The following is a 13557-nucleotide window of genomic DNA, read 5'->3' as shown; positions in this document are numbered from 1 at the left end:
ACATTTGTGAGAGGAATTTATTTTTTAATTTTCATTTACATCATTGTAAAGAAAAATTATGGTTTATTTAAAGAGGCCAAACTCCAGGCTTTTAAAATGGAAATCTTTTGCTGTATGTGTTTAATTCTGATTACTGTGCCACTACTCCCCCCCCCCTCCACACCTACCTACCCACCACCACACCCCCCAGAGACTTGTCAACCATGAACTCGGAAGTGACAGCAGTACCAGGAGCCTGAAGAGCAGCAGCCATTCTGGATCCTATGGCGCAACTGTGTGGACTTGCATGTGTCCCTTTAACGAATTACGCCACCTAAATAATTTGCCACAAACCTCACAAAAAAATGGTTTCGCTCCTGTGTGGATTCTCATGTGTTTGTTTAAGCTTGACATATAACTAAAACTTTGTCCACAGTCATTACAGCAGAACGGTTTTTCTCCTGTGTGAATTCTCATGTGTTGGTTTAAACTTGACATATCACGAAATGTTTGTCCACATTCATCACAGCTGAACGGTTTGTCTCCTGTGTGGATTTTCATGTGTTTGGTTAAGTGTGACTTGTAAATAAATGTTTGTCCACATTCATCACAGCTGAATGGTCTGTCTCCTGTGTGGATTCTCATGTGTTGGTTTAAGCTTGTCTTTTGAGTAAAGCTTTGTCCACATTCATCACAGCTGAATGGTTTGTCTCCTGTGTGGGTTCTCATGTGTTTGGTTAAGTGTGACTTGTAATAAAATCTTTTTCCACATTCATCACAGCTGAATGGTCTGTCTCCTGTGTGGCTTTTCATGTGTTGGTTTAAGCTTATCTTGCGATTATATCTTTTTCCACATTCATCACAGCTGAATGGTTTGTCTCCTGTGTGGATTATCATGTGTTCGTTTAAATGTGACTTGTAACCAAATGTTTTTCCACATTCATCACAGCTGAATGGTTTTTCTCCTGTGTGGCTTTTCATGTGTCGGTTTACGTGTGACTTGACACTAAATCTTTGGCCACATTCATCACAGCTGAATGGTTTGTCTCCTGTGTGGATTCTCATGTGTGTGTTTAAGGTTGACTTGTAATAAAATCTTTTTCCACATTCATCACAGCTGACTGGTTTGTCTCCTGTGTGGCTTTTCATGTGTCGGTTTAAGCTTGTTTTTAGACTAAATCTATGTCCGCATTCCTCACAGCTGAATGGTTTGTCTCCAGTGTGGATTTTCATGTGTATTTTAAGATTCACTTGATGAAGACAAGTTTTACCACAGATCTCACATTTGACATTTTTTATCCCTGAGTGGACTCTTTTCTGCAAAGTAACACCTTGCAAACTTTTTAAACATTTGTCACTGCTCAAACAGTCGGAAGACCTTTCAGTTAAGTGGCTCTGATGGGATCTTTGGGAGTAAAACCCTTCACCACAATCAGAGTCGAGTGAATTTATGGCAGTATTACGCTCCACATCATTGTTTACACCTGATCCATGTGTCCTGTCATTCCAGTCTTTATTGTCACCTTCCATTTCACTTGTGAAATCTGACAAATGTTTTTTCTTTAAGAGTCTGAAGCCTTTTTGTCACTATTTGGTTGTAAATAAGTCCTTGGGTCTGGTTTACTGGTTAGTTCTGGTCCTCTTCATCAGGTTCTGTTCTAATCTGTTCAGCAGGATTATTGATCAGAGCTTCTACCTCTGTGTTGCCTTTAGTTTGGGTTTGATGAAGGTAAACTGATTATAACAACGACAGATTCTTTTTCATCATCTTCACTCTTCACAGTAGCTATCATCCTTGGTAAACTGGAGACGGTGTCCACTAGACCATAATCAACTGCTCTCCATCCTGGCTGGCCATACTTCCTCTGGTTCCTCTATTATGAAATGGGACTCAAGGTCCTGCTTGTCCAGACTTCATTTACAAGGACCTCCCTCTGTAATCACCAACTGCTGCTGCACATCTTCTGGAAAACCTGAAATAAAAATACAGAAAATACTGGATTTCAAGACCACACAGTAGATAAAAATTTACCATAAGACATTTTTACAACTGACCGGCTCATCCAAAGTTGTAGCTTATTTGTATAACAGTTAAAAGTCCAGTGGCTCTCTCACACTCAGGCTTATTACAGCACAGCCAAGAAAAACATTTATATGAATAAAAATAAAAAATTTGCATGATGAACTGATTGTGTGGCTGAATACTGGTCAACATGTTTTAGGTTGTCCTGTTATGCTAACTTGACTATTTGAACACAATACAATGGTGCAGTCTAGTGGTTGAATAGTATTAAGTTTGTTACATAATCCATGAGAAGTGAGAACTTTTTTCTTGTTCTCAAGGCCGCGAGAAGAATATGACGTCATTTTATTCCCGCGGATGCGTTTGAAGACAGGTGGTGATTTGAGGTGGGTGTCATTAATACGGAAAAAGCATGCTGCTTGTGTGTTTTTGCTGTTGCAGGTAAAATGGACTGTTTTGATAAAACAGCGGATCGAGGTGGTGAGAAAGTACAAATATTTTTACATGTGGCAATAAAACACTTGGACCCAGCCGTGTGCACAACCTGCCCTGCTGCGGACTTGGTTGCTCATTAATTATGAAACTAGAAAAGCACTCAGAGCGGAAAACTCTGCCAAGCACAATGTTAAAGAATCCTTTTAAAAAATCCCTGGATCCAAACAGTGATCCGGATCACCACGAAAATTTAATCAGTTCTTTATTTTTACATTTCCAACAACTCTTGAAACTTTTATAAAAATCCGTCTGTAACCTTTTGAGTTATCTTGGGCACAAAGACGCCAGGAAAAAACAAGGCACTTTGTTTGGATCCAGATAAGCTTAAAATGAAGGCTACAAGAGATGCATGCTATGCGCCCTCCCTTATCCCAGAATTCATTTCACAACTTGTAGATGGATGGATGAGCAGCAGAGCACCAGTGTAGGTACCACACCAGCGAGATCATTTATATATATACACACACACACACACACACACACACACACACATATATATATATATATATATATATATATATACATACATATACACATATATATATACACATATGTTCAGAGAAATTTATTTTATGGAATGCCCCTTGAGATGTACCATCTCGTTTTCAAAGGGGTCCAAACACATAAAACAATACATCATAATCAACAATTACACAAATTATACGCAAAACAATACACAAGATACAGACAAAACAAGACAAGACAAACTTGCTCACTCCTACACCTCTCCACACTCCTGCCCATGTACAGATGTAAAACACAAAAATTACAAAAAAATTACACAACAGGGGATGTCAGAATCAGTGATTATTGAACATGTCACAGAATTGGGGGAAAAAAAGGCAATAATGTAAAGAGCAATATGAGAATAAATTATGTTTACCCATTATTTTTAGTAATTATTGTAATTATTATTTTTATTAATTAATATTTTTTCTTCCCTTTGCTTCTTCTTTCTTCTTGTTTACTTACATTGGATTCCCCACTACACAAAGCAATGACATTCCTAGGGATTACAGATGAACAGCATTACAATAATGCTAACAAGAAATAAATAAAAACAATGATAAATAAATAAATAAATACAATGATAAATAAATGAATACTTCAAAAAGGAGTATGTTATTCGATCTCACACAGAATAATGTAATAAAACTAGAAACATTTGCAAGGAGTTTTAAGATGAACAGATAAAGATGACTTAAATAAACCAAACAATGTTAAAGTGGTGCTATGATGGTATTTGGAGTTTTCTGAGCTTTCTACCGTGTTACAGGGTTGAATCCTCATCAGACATGTGAACGGCACTGTTTTTTATCACTTAAACCCATGTTTGAGTTTGAGTTCCAGCACTCTTTCCGTTCGGTTTCCATGGCAACGAAAAACTCTCTAAAATGAAAAACGTTTTAGAGAGTGTTTTCTACGCGGAAATCCTTGTGACGTCCCGGGGGATAAGGTTCGGTGATTGGTTACCTTCTACTGGTTAACAAGGGCATGTACAAATACATCAGGTGGGTGGAAAACGTGGGATAAAGTTATTTCCAATGATGGCTGGTGAGTTTACCAAAGAGAGACATCCTGCTGCATTCGTTGCTGTGGGTTGCTGTTTTCCACTTCGTTTTCAGGATCTGATTCAGGTTCCAACAAGTAGGGCTGTATGCTATGTGTTGACATTGTATTTTTTTTTTTTTTTTTATTGAGTTCATATTAGCCTAATCCTTCTGTTTATGAGATGTTACAATGACGGCGAAAGCAGTTGCGGTGTGCGCTCCCGATGTAGTGCAGTGGCGGGAGGCGGGGCTTAATGCAGAAGAGTCTCAATCCACTTGTTTTGCCCACACGCTGATCTGACAGCCTACGGAGAGGGTCGGTCTGAAGTAAATAAAGCGATTTGTGACAATGACTCAATCAATCCCAGCCCTTCTGGTCTCAGAAATAAAAATAAATTAGCCTGAAATGCACATAATAGTTCCACTTTAAGGATCTTAAGTATGTGGGTACCTTGTTCCAGTCTGAAGGAGCTTTTAGCTAAAATGATCTGCGCCCCACATCTTTATAGATTGGTGGGACAGACAGAGCGAGACAGTAAGTGCTTCTGAGCGAATACGATGAAGTTACTGGAATTAAAAATTGCTTGAGGTAATGTGGACAGTAAAAATAAATACATTTAAAGATGATCAGATTACAGTGAAATTCACGTCTCTTGGATGAATGTAACCAGTTGAGTTTTTCAAATAACACACAGTGATGAGTTAGATATGGACATTTAAGAATAAATCTACAAAGAGAGTTAAAAAGAACATTAAGTCGTTTAAGAAATTAATCGTATGTGCTTTGATAAATTGTGTCTGCATAAACAAGAATAGGTAAAATTAGTTGAGTGACTATTCTTTTCCTAACGTCTAAAGTAAAGCAGTTAGAAGGGCGATATAAAGGACTTAAGGTAGCATTTGTTCTTTTGATTATGTCATCAATGTGTGGTTTGAAGTTAAGTTCAGGATCAAGCCAGTGACCAAGATACTTAATAGAATCAGTTTTGTGCATCAAGGATCCATCACTGATATTAATTTGAAGATTAGGAGAGTTATTTAATTTATGATGAGTACCAAAAAGTATAGAGCATGATATTTTCATGTTTAAAATTAATTGATTGTCATGCAGCCATTTTTGGACCAAATTAAAGTCAAATTGCAACTGATTTTCTACAACAGAAAGATCAGAGTTTGAGTTGTAAATAAGAGTATCATCAGCATAAATATTTATAGAATAGTTTGAGATAACACATGGAAGATCATTAATATATATATATATATATATATATATATATATATATATATATATATATATATATATATATATATATATATATACATACATACATACATACATGTATACTTTAATATTTTACACATACATATATATATATATATATATATATATATATATATATATATGTGTGTGTGTGTGTGTGTGTGTGTGTATGTACACACACACACACACACACACACACACACATTTGTTCTAGCAGATAAGCTGGGAGGATAGCAGCAGTGTCCAATTAACTGTGGAGACTGAACAACGGAACAGTAACTAAAAATGTGCTAAATTATCACTTGGTGATGTAAGACAATGTTTTGTCATTTAAGTGAGTTAAATGACAAAAATTAACAAACAAAACCAAATCGATTCTGGACAAATTAGAGTACTTTTCAGAACAAAATACCTGTCAGCAGGAGCAGAAGTCTGACTGAGAGGAACAGAAAACACCTGACTGTAGTGGAAACATCAAAGGATTGTTCAACAAAATATTAGTTTATGAGTAACATATGATTTTATCACAGTTTTTGCTCTTAAAAAATCTTTCTATTCAACCAGAATTAAAATATAATGTCATGACTTTCAAAAAATGTGTTTATTATTACATTAGTCAATTTCAGCTAATTTCACAGGCAGCTGTTTTTCTCCTTGTTTAATGGGAGGGTATCGATAGATATGAGGACGACTGTATATGCATCTAACCAGGATTATTTTTACACTGAAGTTAACGTCAGCTTGACAGGATGAGCTGTCAGCCAGAGGAGAGCTGGTCTGGTCTGCCTCTTCCTCATGTTTGTCATTTAGACACACAGGTAAATGAAAATAAATAAAATTAAAATTACTGGCAAAATTTTCTGTCATTTAAAAAAGAAAAATTGGTAGATAAACTTTGCATATGTAGTAACTAGGCAATGAAGGACTGGCGCACTATTGGTAGTTCTCGTATATTAGATGGGCAGTCTCATTTCACTGGCAAGTCAGCGCACTTTGGTGCAGACTATGTAGAACGCGTCGTAGCCTACGCAATCTTCCCACTTGGAAGTATGCAGACCCTGAAATGAAACACAGCCAGAGATCGCACCATCCTCGGCGCAGAAGATGAATGACATTGTTGACACTGTCCACCGACTAGGAAGTAAAGAGAAGAAAAGATTATCATTCAATTTGTCAAGCGGCAACACAAAGACGAAATATGGAGGTTGATGAAGGAATCTTAAGCATGTAAGCAGCCATGAGTTCACTTCTCTGAAGATCTAACTGCAGCAGACAAGCAAACCAGGGAGGCGTAATGGCGAAAGCTTCAAGAGGCAAAGAAGGTAGGATGAAAGCCTACTTTTGCAGTCCCTACTGATTTATTAATTCTATAATTACAAAGTGTTGAGCGTCGTTCTTTTTCTAGCCGTTTTTTCTAAAATCACATATTTGGGGGAGGATGCAGGTCTTGTTAGGCAGGTCAAAACGTGTAGTGAGGGTCTTCTGGGAACATCTGACAGAGTCCCTTGTTGGAGCAAGCTTCAACTCCCACCTCCAGCAGAGCTACAACCCTCGTCCTGAGTGAGGCAGGGGACAGAGTCCGAGTGGACTATGTTCCTTGCCTCTATTGTCGAGGCGGACAGCTGGAGCTGTGGCCATAATGTCATTGGTGCCTGTAGTGGTGGTATTTCTAGAACCCGTTGGTGGACACCAATAGTGAGGAATGCCTTTCAAGTTGAAGGAATCCTATTAAAGTCAGAATTTTTATCACTTAATGTTTTTAGTTGTTTCATTAACCGGCATCAGTTAAAGAGACAGTATTCAGGGAATGATGTTTTTCGGGGAATATGTGTGTGTGTGTGTGTGTGTGTGTCTGGGGGGGGGGGGGGGGGGGGGGGGGGTTGTTTGCTCTATGTCCTTGTGTGTGTGTGTGAGTGTGTGGAAAGAGCTTGTGTCTATTATTTTTAAATGCCTTGTTATCCACTGTTTGTTTTAATCCATATGACTTGATTTTATCTTGCAAAGCACTTTGTGTTGCCCATGGCATGAAAAGTGCTCAAGAAATAAAGTTTGATTTGATTTGATATTAGGCATTTCTGGCTAGTGGGACACTGGAGGCAGCTGTTGGATACTGGCATCCCAGTGAGATGCCGCTTTTGCTGTTGCCAATGCAAAAAGTCAGGCATGGTTTCACTTTGCTAGGAAGTGATGTTAATATGGCACCAGACAATTGGTTAGACTGATGTCCATCCGTGTACAATGATCGTCACTATAATTATAATTTGAAAGAATGCATGAATAGAAATTATCTCTGACATCTAGAGGGAGAAAAATCAACACAACAAATAATTTGCCTTAATTAATTAACTTAAGGAGGTCTTGTTTCAGAGGCTGGTGGCTGCTGGCAGGAATGATTTTCTGTATCTTTCAGCCTTACATCAGACCTGATGAAGCCTCTCACTGAACACACTTTGTTTTTTATTTCATGTTGGTAGATTTGCAGAGAAGGGGACATTGTTGAAGTCTCCGGAGATCGCCATGAATAAGTTTGGATGCTGTTTTTGTAGCCAAGCAACGACGGAGCTGATGACGTCACAGGCTGTGTCTGGTGCGGTACCAGGTATTATATAAACCACTACCAGTATAACACAGGTAAACTTTCTGGGTAAATAATATGGACGGAAGCTCACAGCTAACAGTTCGATGTCCCTTGTGCATATCTTCTTCTTGACTATAACATGTTCAGGATGACACCAACGCTGGTTAGCCAGCACTGCAATTCCACCACCCTTTAGCTTTCCGCTGTGTTGTCTACTGCGGTCTGCACGGACCGTTTTAAAGCCCGGTACAGACACATTACTGTCAGGGATGTGTTCATGCATGTTCATGTCTCGGTGAAGCACATAATACTGCACTCTCTGTATTCTTTCTGAGACCTTGTTAGCATCTCAAGCTTGTCCATTTTGTTAGCTAGCGATCTCCCATTACCCATGAGGACGGTTGGTAGAAATGGTTTGAATCTCCATCGCTTTCTCCTCTATCTCACTCCCGCTCTGCATCTTCTTGTCTTTCTTTTCAACTCCTTTGGGATTTTTTATGGTGTTGTTTTGCTGATTATCCTAATTTGGGAAAGTTTAATCAGTTGATCCCGATTGTAAACAAGTCTTTCGTTGACATGGAGACTCATAACAAGTCTTGAGAGAGCCAAAAATATGCAGAAAAATCTCCCTTGCAGCACATCCTCCAAATATCTATGTGAGAAGAGTACTTTAAAAAAAAAAATCAAGATAGCGAGTCAGGGCTACTACAGTTTGCTGCCATCAGATGGCGCAATCTAGAATGGAATCATTAGTTTAATGCCAACTATAAAATAAGGACTCATTACTTGACTGCCCAACCCAGTATAAATAAATCTTACATTGATAACCGGAGACCAATAACTTTATTAAATGTAGATTACAAACTACTAACCCTTATTTTTGCTAAACAGTTAAAAACTAAGTTGAATTACAGAGTGTAAGTGGAACCAAATCAGGATTTCTTAAAAATGGGTCTATGCACATGTTAGGTTGGTTTTTAATTTAATAGACTATAACCAGGGATGCACTGATACAGATATCCACATCTGTATCGGCTCAATACCATGTGTATGGACTCGTACTTGGTATTAATAAAATTGTTCCGATACCACAACCGATACCCGTATCATAGAAGTTAATGTATGAGTTGCACAAACATGCTCCAGTCCAGTGGGGGGGCGGTACGTTGGGATAAAACATCAGTGCACCTTCCTCAAACACGTAAGGAGGGAGAATGTCCACTTCTCAGACTGTTAAACAGAGAAATAGATGAGGATCATGGCGTCAAAACCATGAAGACGACCTTAGCTGCAGCTGTCAAGAGGCGCTTGTTGACACGGAGAAAAATCCACTCTATTGCATCTCTACTTTACTTGATGCCAGGTAAAATGTGTTGTGCTTATATTTTTTTTGCTGAGCATGTGCAAATATCATTACACAATTTTAAATGTAAATATTTTTTGTTTTCACTTTCAGATACAAAGATCATTTTTTCACTGACATAAGTGGTCTTACAGGAGCCAAGGGAATGTTAAACCTGGAGCTGTTGAAGAATAAAGAGGGGCATAGGAGGATTGTGGAGAGCCGCCTCCCAGTAAGACTCGGAGGCGCAACCCAGCAGCAGTCTGGACAATGTGTTTGAAGAAATAGCAGATGAGCAAGAATCAACTTCAGAAAGCTGTGTATCTGTGTGTGTGGCTATTCAGTTGGGAGACCTACTTTGGAGAGACCACAACTGCATGTGAAGAAAATATGCTTCAGTACTGAATATAAAGACCTGAAATATGGAATTGTTATACAAAAAAAAGGGAAATTGCCTACAACACACTAATCGTTATGGCCACACATTTTATTCACAAATGCAGATTCATAAACTGTCACTCTATGTTTACAGACTTCAAGAATGACATAAATAAAAAAAAAAACATGGAAAAAAATGTAAATATATTCACACTAAACAAGCGTTGGTTATTACTGACAATCTAAATTTATTGATTCCAGATTAGACCTCTACTATATATTTGTTTATACATCATCAGGATTAGGGCTGGGCGATGTGATGATATATATTGTTTGGACGATAGAAAATGTCGATTGTTTCATATGAGGCTCTAACATTTTCGCCACGATAATGTGCTTTACAGCAGTATTTTACGTCAAGATGTGCTTTACGGCATGCACGCTGCAATATAAAAACAAACATGGAGAAAGATGGCAGGATACGTGTTTCAGAGCAGGATAATTCTCGAAAAGATGACCAGCCAACCAAAACTGATGTACTTGTTCATAAAAGAGGGGAAATTTTTGTTGCATGGATAAAAAAGGTTGACATGGAACCAACAACAGACTAGCTCACAGTCCCAACAACGGACTCTGACACAACTAACTCATTTTATCACCTGCGCAAGAATCAGGATAAAGAATACAGAATAAGGCATAGAGTCAATGAGCAAAAGAAGCAAAAGCAGCATCAAATGGTGGTGAAAGTGCTCATAATAAACTACAGATGTAAACGCTGCAACAGGCATTTACCCGTGAAACGTCATTCGGCCAAAGTTCCCGCAGATGAAAGGAGATTACTGCTGCCGTTGCCAACGACTAGTACAAAACGACATTGCAACTGCATGTTAGCACAGGACAGATGTAAGCTAGGGTGTACATGACGAATAAACAGCATAATTTACACATATGACTGATTAAGAAGGTAGAAGTGCATGACGGCAGCCATGATTACCCATTTTAGGTTTTAACAGCACTTATTAATATTAGTGAGTACAATTGAAATAATGTGAACATTCAGTTGTACAACTGTAGAACTTATTCTCTGGTAGTTAAGCATGATCACACCAGGAATGTTGTCATTGGCGCATGCGCACAGGAGCGGTCCTTTTTTTTTTTTTTTCCTTAACCTGTCCTATCCAGCATACTAGCATACAGTATGGCAATCTGTGTGCCATATTTTTGGCAGACTGATTTGCTCTGTTAAGGGAGACATGTCATGCATATACACACATATACACACATATATACACACACACATATGTGCTGTGGCTGCTTTTGTCTTCCATTCACCGGCCTGGTTTGGACGCGGGGAATTCACTTTAGCGGGTGATGTGGTGTATGTAGTCATTATTGTGGTGTTTTTCATTTCAGCTGTGTGATATAAACTTTGTTTAGCAGCTAGTATATTCCCAGGCCCCCTATCGGTCAGTGGTCGGTCCGGTCTCCCAGTCACAGCACGATGTTCTATCATCTTGTCTCTCTTGTATTTTTAGAGTTTTAGAGCTGTAAAATAAACAATTGGTATGACAAACTGACTGTTGTGGTGGCCTCTTTGTTGAGCCTGCGAGGCTACACCTGGAATACGGCCACTTACTTATTAAACCAAACATATCACACCGAGGGGATGTAAAGTCTCACCTGCTCTCCTGACGAGACTTCCCCCGATTAAAGAAACGTCTTTATGTGATCCTTGTTCTGTGGCGTAGTTTCACCCCAGCGAGCTGGTCTCTGCAGAGGACAGAAACCAACATAAGTCCGTATAAAAGGTACAGTGGACTCACCAGCTGTAGTTAAAGTAGACTATCAGTTAAATAATAGTGCAGAAAATACCTTGAAAGGAAATTAAGTGGACCCTTGAGGTCTTTATGTCGAGGCTTCCTCCTGCTCGTTCTCCATTTCCCCCTTCGTTGTTTCCGGTAGAGATGTTACGCTGGAGGCCGTCTGCTCCATAGACATCATATACATAGAAATCATATATACATAGACGTTGCATTGTATCTCGCTGCCCATACATGGACTATGTACGCTGGAGAGTAAACCAGCGTCGCCGCCATATTGGATGGGTCTCCGCTGTCAAGTCTTGCTGCAGTCAAGTAGTTTCCCCAAAACTGTTTTCTGTGAAACGTGTATATATTACACACAAAACTTTTTATTTTTTATTTTTTACATAATAGGTTGATAAATATTTCTAACACAGTGAATAAACTACTAAATGCAAATGATAAAGTTTACTCCTATGAGGTATTTATGGAAAAATATATTCATGCTTAACAAAAATATTCACATGGTAGCATAATTACCTCTGCCAAGGAGGTTAACTTAAAAGTTATAAACTGATTTTCATGAAAATTACAGGACTTGTTGGAAACGTGAAAAGGAAGAACTGAAAGTTTGGTGGTGATCCGGATCACTGTTTGGATCCAGAAACTTTTTAAAGGCCTTGGTGGAGGTTTACACACCAAGTGTTTTTTCTGTTTAACTTCTGAATTGCAGTTTTGATACAATGCTTTATTTTCAGACTTTGTACAACAGTATCTCTATATTGATAAATTAAACGTAAATGAGAGTCAACCGTAGAAAAGAAAAAGCCAGCAACTATTCCTGTATTTTGTTCAGCATACTGTTGCAATAACTGGCAAAATATTGTGTGGAATAACATTTCACAAGGTTGAGTAATTTATTTGACCAGATATATATATATATATATATATATATATATATATATATATATATATATATATATATATATATTGACCGGGAATTTGTTGTCCAAACTGTGTAGATGCTCAATTTTTCATAAATTTGAAATATTATTTTCAGAGAAATTCTGGGACACACAGCCAGGACACAAAACATTCCCAAACATGGCATGACACACTGAACTTCAAAATACTGTGTGTGTTGCGTCACAGCATTCTGTGGCAAAGAAGTCTGTCAGCAGCCAGAGTGTAAACCTGAGATTATTCACATCTGTAGCTCTGTAGCAACGCTCTTGTAATATTCATAGTCCATGTACGCAGTAAAGGTATGATTATAGATGTTACAGAACTTGATTATTATTTTAAAGATTTTTTACAGCAACCTATGAAGAACTATATGTACATGTTTGTATTCATCAGAAACCCAGGCTACTGCTGTGACTGGCAGTGCTGGTACAGAGACAAAGCAATGAAAACCTTTGGGACAGTTCTCATCCCCTGTAGCCAAACCAACCTGTCCAGACAAAGACCAGCAAAAAGGCCACATATTGAGTTGGAGGAGGAAGAAGAAGACAATGGTGCTGACACCACATTTCTCTCAGAAACGTTTTGATCTCCAGACCCTTATGATCCTGATGAGTCTTTCACTCAATCCTCTGAATGGAGGTACATTTTTTTAAAAGTATATTCATTGTGATTACTTAATATTTGGTTTTGTTTTACATCATCCTGCTTTTCTGTCTTTCCAGTGAGATGGAGTTCCTCCCATTCTTTGGCTCCATCCGGCAGAAATGTCTGAAAATACGGAACAGATGAGGACCTCGAAGGGGAAAACGATGTTCAAAATAGTTTATCCAAAATCAAAGAAAGGACGAGCAACTGCCAAACCTTTTAAAAACAGAGCCTACATTTGGTAAGAAATAAATATTTTATCATAGATATCACTGACAAAGACAAAGGCTGTAATGAGTAGATGTTTTTTTTAAAAAAATACTTACACATAATTTAGATAATTTAGATCGTGTTATTAAATTATACAACTTTTACTTTTATAAGTTATGTTGTTGTGGAAAAATAAGTAAACAAAGTGCATTCAGCATTACAAACTTTTACTTTTTTTTTTTAAAGGATATTTCAGTGAGCTGATGAGGCTTCTCTTCCCGCCACGTGTGGAGGAGCTGAAGAAGTTCCAGTTCCAGAAGACCTCAGT

General features: G+C 38.1%; 1 long non-coding RNA gene across 1 annotated transcript; it reads right to left on the bottom strand.

The window, feature by feature from the left end:
* Window positions 1-562: 562 nt before the first annotated feature.
* LOC306760408 lies at window positions 563-11590 on the bottom strand. Its single transcript, XR_013771444.1, has 3 exons — window positions 11479-11590; window positions 11287-11376; window positions 563-1952 (listed from the first exon to the last, which is right to left on the bottom strand). It is a non-coding gene; the product is annotated as an uncharacterized lncRNA (long non-coding RNA).
* Window positions 11591-13557: the final 1967 nt, after the last annotated feature.

The sequence above is a fragment of the Telmatherina bonti genome (assembly GCF_933228915.1).
Source record: "Telmatherina bonti genome assembly, chromosome: 9".
Taxonomy (NCBI): domain Eukaryota; kingdom Metazoa; phylum Chordata; class Actinopteri; order Atheriniformes; family Telmatherinidae; genus Telmatherina; species Telmatherina bonti.
The sequence above is the reverse complement of the archived record's forward strand: the minus strand, read 5'-3'. Positions and strand labels throughout refer to the sequence as shown.